The sequence below is a fragment of the Tupaia chinensis genome, unplaced genomic scaffold, assembly GCF_000334495.1.
Source record: "Tupaia chinensis unplaced genomic scaffold, TupChi_1.0 Scaffold141389_1, whole genome shotgun sequence".
NCBI classification, from domain to species: Eukaryota; Metazoa; Chordata; class Mammalia; order Scandentia; family Tupaiidae; genus Tupaia; species Tupaia belangeri.
In genome coordinates, this window is record NW_006201251.1 from 208,155 (window position 1) to 214,088 (window position 5,934).

Consider the following 5,934-nt stretch of genomic DNA (forward strand, 5'->3'; position numbering starts at 1 on the left):
TAGGATTTTATGGCTTTTGACTAAAACATTGCTGATTTTCTTCTAGACTTTGTTTTCTGGTTTTAAAGATTTTTGTCCTATCTTGAGCTCCTAATAGGTTCATGTACCTACTATTTGAACAGAATCCTAACCTGTTTCCTGGCTTTAAGTTTTAAATAAAGTTCCTTAGCATTTATTTGATTTATTGGGGCTAAAACTGCTTCTCTTGAAACTGAAAATATATTTTAAAATATTTTAAAATACCTATTTAATGACTGTAGTAAGCTATATAGCATCAGCTAGGTGCTACCTTATGATACGTTCATTCTACTCAGTTTCACACCCAAAGTCAGACATATATTCAGATATGTATATACCAGCTGAACTTGCTATTGAAAGTAGTTATATTATTTAAGAAATTTTGTGAATCAATAAACTGTGGGGAAAAAATAAATTGAAAAATAAATAAATAAATAATAGATACTAGTCAAACTAGTGTGAAGCTGACACCAACTTTGTGACACGGGGATAGAGTAAGAGCTTTTTTGGGTCCAACCATAGTTAGGTTTGCCTAAGCAAGTGATAGAGAGATCTCCAAGGGAGTGACTTGTTACTATTCTCTGTCTCATTTTAAACCTTTTTGTTAATATGACCAATTATAAATATACCCATGTTACTTCTCTTTTTTTTTTTTTTTTGGAGAGATTTTCACTGTAGGGCGCGTGCGCTCGCCAGACAGACAGAGAGAGACATAGAGACAGAAAGCGAGAAATCACCCCCCAGGGGGGATGGTCACGCCGCAATCCCTTCTCCTCCATTCTCCTCTCGGGATGTTGGGCACGCACGCACACGCACCCGGCGTGAGTTTTAAGCCACCGGGTCCGGGACGCGAACCGCGGTCAACTACGTGGGAGTCCAGCGACATAGCCATTACGCTAACTGCTGGTTCCCCCACTTCTCTTTTTTTTTTTAATACAAAGGTAAAATACCACATTTTTGTTTTGTTTTTAAAGAGATTTTTGCTATAGGGCTGTGTGCTCACTGGAGACAGATGAGATGCTATACAGTCCCTTCTTGTCCATTTTCCTTTCATGATTTTGGGCATGCACACCTGCCAGGCCCTACTCTGCTGAACACATTTTTTTGAGTGGGGAAGGCTGTGGATTAGAAATAGACACAATAACAAACACACAAAGACACACAAGTATAGAAAAGCGAGGATCGGGTGGGCCCAGCTTCTCTGATGGAGAAGTTGCGACCTGGAACTGGCCTCAGGTTTTCTTTTAAAGGGCAGAAATGGGGGAAGAGGAAATAGGATGCAAAAAGAATGGGGAAAAAGAAATGGAATGCGGGACCAGCAGTTGGTGTAATGGTTATGTCGCTGGACTCCCATGTAGTCCACCGTGGTTCGAGTCCTGGAGACAGTGGCTTAAATTCACGCTGGGTGCATATGCATGTGTGCCCAAGATACCAGGAGAGGAGAATGGAGGAGAAGTGATTGCATCGTGGCCACCCCCCCTGGGGGTTGATTTCTCGCTTTCTGTCTCTCTCATCTTGCTGGTGAGTGCACACGCCCTATAGCAAAACAACCTCTCAAAAAAAAAAAAAAAAAAAAGAAATAGAATGTAAAGCCAGTTGTTTTTGGATGTAAATTGTCTGAAGATGTGAAAATGACTGACGCCATTTAACTTTGCTGATCTTTTCGGGGGACAATCTAATAAACACAAGTAGCTTCCTCTAGCCTCATACTGCCATGCAGTATCTGGTAACAAGTATTAACAACAACAGGAAGATAACCGATAACAGCAGGCATCTAGGGCTTTCGTATGTAAGTGCTTCTCAGTAGCCATTGCTAGAGTAGCTCATGGAAGAGCATTTCTGCGTGCATCTAAAGGTCATACCATGTTTTCTCAGATTCTGCCCTCCACACACATCCATGTGCCTGCTATGAGTTTTAAGCCACTGGGTCTGGGACTTGAACCTGGTCAACCACGTGGGAATCTGGAGAGCAGACAATATGAACAAACACGGTGAACTTTAGACACATGCAAAAACACGGTTCTGTGAGCTGTCATTTACAGGGCAATTAAAACAATTAACATGTGAATACACTAGCTACCTGTTATCAAAACTGCAAAACAGTACTGGGTTAAAGAAAGCCACATGTATCAGAATTGGACCCAAAAGATCAGGAAACCTACGTGGTGTAGTTCTCTTCACTTCTTTAGCCAATTAACATCCAAAACCAAACTGGCTTAGCATTGTATTTCTTCTTCCCCCATTTTCTACCCTTTAAAAGAATATACCTGGGGGACCAGCAGTTAGCATAATGGCTATGTCACTGGACTCCCACGTAGTCAACCGCGGTTCAAGTCCCGGACCCAGTGGCTTAAACTCACGCCGGGTGCATTTGCGTTCGTGCCCAAGATCCCGAGAGGAGAATGGAGAAGGGATTGCGACGTGGCCATCCCCCCTGGGGGGTGATTTCTCGCTTTCTATCTCTCTGTCTCTCTCTGTCTGGTGAGTGCATGCACCCTATAGCAAAAAAAACCTCTCCAAAAAAAAAAAGAATATACCTGGGACCAGTGCAGGGTCTCAGCTCTCTCCACCAGAGAAGTCAGGCCCACCCAATCCTCCCTTTTCTATAGTTGTATGTGTTTGTGTGTGTGTGTGTTTTTTTTTATGTTTATTTCTAATCTACAGTCCCCCCCCACTCAAAAAATGCATTCAGTCAAGCACGTCCTGACAAAGTGGCACCCAATATGGAGCCTGAGTATGAGGGAACTACAGAGTCAGGCTAACCTCCACCCCCAACCTAACCAGTTTTGGTTGTTGTTGTTTTTCATTTGTCCAGAGAGAGGAAAAGTGAGAAAACAAGCCACCAGGTCCAGGACTCAAACTTCAGTCAGCCATGTGGGAGTCCAGCTCTTCAATCACTACACCACCTGCTGGCCCCCTGGTTTAGTTTTTGTTTTGTTTGTTTGTTTGTTTGTTTTTAAGTAGTTATTTTATTATTACTCTTATTTTCTGTAGGGCATGTGCATTCACCAGAGAGAGAGAGGGAAAGTGAGAAAACAAGCCATCAGGCCTGGGCCTTGAACCGCAGTTGGCCATGTGGGAGTACAAAGCCTTAACCACCATACCTAACCTACTAGCCCCAACCTGTTTAGTTTTAATTTGCAAATCTGTTATTATAAATGAGCTGAACTTATTCATAACTTTAAGAACGATTTGCATTTTGTGAACGAACTTCTCTCCTGTGCTTTGCTTATTTTTTCACTGAGATAATTGCCTTTTTCTTATGCATTTGTAAGTGCTCTTTATATATTCAAGAATATAGTACTTTATTTATGCTATGATTTGAATTTTCCCCCCAGTTTGCTGTTTGTCTTTTTTTTTTTTTTTTTGAAGAGATTTTTGCTATAGGGCGCGTGCGCTTGCCAGACAGACAGAGAGAGACATAGAGACAGAAAGCGAGAAATCACCCCCCAGGGGGGATGGTCACGCCACAATCCCTTCTCCTCCATTCTCCTCTCCGGATCTTGGGCACGCACGCACACGCGCCCGGCATGAGTTTTAAGCCACCGGGTCCGGGACACGAACCACGATCGACTACGTGGGAGTCCAGCGACATAGCCATTACACTAACTGCTGGTTCCCGCTGTTTGTCTTTTCAATTACGTGGTATGTGTGTTTGTTTATGCCATGCCAAAGGCTTTGCTTTGTTTTGTACCTTATCAACCTTTAAAATTTTTTTTTCCCTTTATTAATGGTAGGGCACCTGTATGTGACAGCAAAATAAAGATAAAGAGAAGAATCCTTTCCAGAGTCTGGTCACACTGTAGTCCTCTTCCTCCAGTCCTCCTGTCCACTGAACCTTGAGTCTTAGGTTATGCCTGGCATATTTTAGGCAAACTTGGCTGAGGATTTAACCACAGTCACCATGCAGAGTCTGGCTTCTCTTGGGTGGAATGTTTCTTCTCTGCCACAGAGCTAGCCCTATCAGCCTTTTTTTTTTTTCTTCTAAATTTTGAGTCATTGTTAGAAATATCTTCACCAGTTTAAGCTAACAAAAGAATGCTTCTTTTTCTTTTTTTCTTTTTTGGAGAGATTTTCACTGTAGGGCGCGTGCGCTCGCCAGACAGACAGAGAGAGACATAGAGACAGAAAGCGAGAAATCACCCCCCAGGGGGGATGGTCATGCCGCAATCCCTTCTCCTCCATTCTCCTCTCGGGATGTTGGGCACGCACGCACACGCACCCGGCGTGAGTTTTAAGCCACCGGGTCCAGGACACGAACCGCGGTCGACTACGTGGGAGTCCAGCGACATAGCCATTACGCTAACTGCTGGTTCCCAAGAATGCTTCTTTTTAATTTGCCTAAGAGTGCATGTGCTCTGTAGAAAGAGAGAGTGAGCAAGCACCCTCCCCCAATAGGACATGCTTACTGCACGATCCCTTCTCCTCCATCCCATGGGGATGCAGGACAAGCATATACACACACTGGGGCTGGGATTTGAACCACACATTCAGTCATGTGGAATCTGCTTCCCTTAACCACTAAGTTGGTCTAAAATAATGCTTCTTGATAGTTTCCATTTTCTCTCTTTCTTTTTTTTTCTTTTTTTTTTTTTTTTTAGTTTTTGCCATTGGGTGCATGCACTCACAGATGAGAGACAAACAGAGACAGAGAAGACAAGTGAGAAATCACCCCCAGGGGGATGCTCACAGTGCAATCCTTACTCCTCCATTCTCCTCTCAGGATTTTGGGCATGCATGCAGACACTCCCAGCATGATTTCACGCTACCAGGTCCAGAACTTGAACCATATTGTAGGCCATGTGAGTCTAATGCCTTAACCATCATGCCACTCACTGGCCCTTTTTATTTATTTATTTATTGGTCCTTTTTTATTTATTTGTTTGTTTGTTTGCAATAGGGTGTGCTCACTCACCAGAGACAGACAGAGAGAGAGAAAAAGTGAGAAATAACTTCCAGGGGGATGGCCATGCAGCAGCCCCTTCTCCATACTCTCCTCAGAATTCTTAGCATAAATGCACATACATACTGCATGTTTTTCTTTCTTTCTTTTTGTTTTTTAGAAAGATTTTTACTATAGGATTCATGCACTTGCTGAAGAGGGAAAGATGGAGAGAGAGAAAGTAAGAAATCACCCCCTGGGGGAATGGCTACACCACAATCACTTCTCCTCCATTCTCCTATTGGGATTTTGGGCATGTACACACAAGTGCCTTGTGTGTTTCTAGCCATCAGGTCTGGGACTTGAACTGCAGTCAACCATGTAGGAGTCCAGCACTTTAACCACTACACCACCTTCTGGCCCACCCCCTGGGTCCCCCAAGTGACTGAGCTCAGAACTCAAACTTGGAGTCACCATGTTAAGGATCCAGCACCTTAATCACCACACCACCTGCTGGCTCTTTTTTTTTTTTTTTTTTTTTTGATGTGGAACGCTTCATGCATTTGCGTGTCATCCTTGCGCAGGGGCCATGCTAATCTTCTCTGTATCGTTCCAATTTTAGTATATGTGCTGCCGAAGCGAGCACCTGGCCCATGTTTTAACATGTTCTTTTAAATTATTTTGCTTTAAACTATTCTAGATATTTGGGAATTTGTTTGCTGTTGTTGATTTTAGTTTTTCTAAAGAGCACATGCATTTGATGAAGAGAGATACAGAGAGAGAGAGAAAGTAAAAAAGTATAACCCAAAGGGGATAATTGTGTTATAATCCCTTCTCTGTTTCTTCTTTCAGGATTTTGTACACATAGAACCTGCTAGGTCTGGAATCAAACCACAGAATTGGCCATCTAGGTTCCAGCACCTTAACTACCACTGGCTGGCCCTATATTTTAACATTTTTTTATCTTATCTTTTATTTTATTTATTACCAGAAGGCACATACACTCCCCAGAGAAAAAAACACCCTCCCACACA

General features: G+C 42.9%; 1 non-coding gene across 1 annotated transcript; it reads right to left on the minus strand.

Annotated features, from left to right (window-relative positions):
- Positions 1-5,439: 5,439 nt before the first annotated feature.
- Positions 5,440-5,546, minus strand: LOC114005050 (U6 spliceosomal RNA). The gene has a single exon (XR_003546975.1). It is a non-coding gene; the product is annotated as a U6 spliceosomal RNA (small nuclear RNA).
- Positions 5,547-5,934: the final 388 nt, after the last annotated feature.